Here is a 577-nt window from a genome sequence, read left to right as displayed (position 1 = left end):
CGGTTTGGAAGTTATTGGCAAAAAACGAAAATTTGGAAGAAATTGAAGGGGTATCCCTTGGAAAAATCTCGGAAAAATCGAAAATTTTTTTTTGTTGTTTATTATTAGCAATGTTCTTCCGACGTGTGATTTCTTTTTAAAAAATGCGTTTCTAAAGTGCATGAACTTTTGGGATTGACTGTACAGCTAATACATCCTTAAATTAGTTGTAATTTAAATTCTTGGAAATGAAGTCATCAACAGGAGTTAGTGTCACCTCCTACGATATCATGTTGTCCTAATACAAAGTCAAAATTTTGACTTAAAATCAACTTTGTATTAGGAGAACATGAGGACATAAGAGGTGGTAAGAACTCCTGCTGTGACGTCACGATGCCAAAACTTTTTTTCTAGATAGAAATATAGTAAAATAATTAAAATATTTTCTAAATAGAAAAAATTTTATTATTACTTATTTCTACCTGTTTCTACTTATTCTAATTGTAAGTGAAGATGACGTGGAGAAGGGATTGGATGTAGAGCGTGGGTAGAGTTAAAAGTAAGTAACAACACGTTTGAATTCTATCTAAACTAATTC

This window comes from Ceratina calcarata, unplaced genomic scaffold (assembly GCF_001652005.2).
Source record: "Ceratina calcarata isolate Rehan_Ccalc_2016 unplaced genomic scaffold, ASM165200v1 scaffold48.2, whole genome shotgun sequence".
Taxonomy (NCBI): domain Eukaryota; kingdom Metazoa; phylum Arthropoda; class Insecta; order Hymenoptera; family Apidae; genus Ceratina; species Ceratina calcarata.
The sequence above is the reverse complement of the archived record's forward strand: the minus strand, read 5'-3'. Positions refer to the sequence as shown.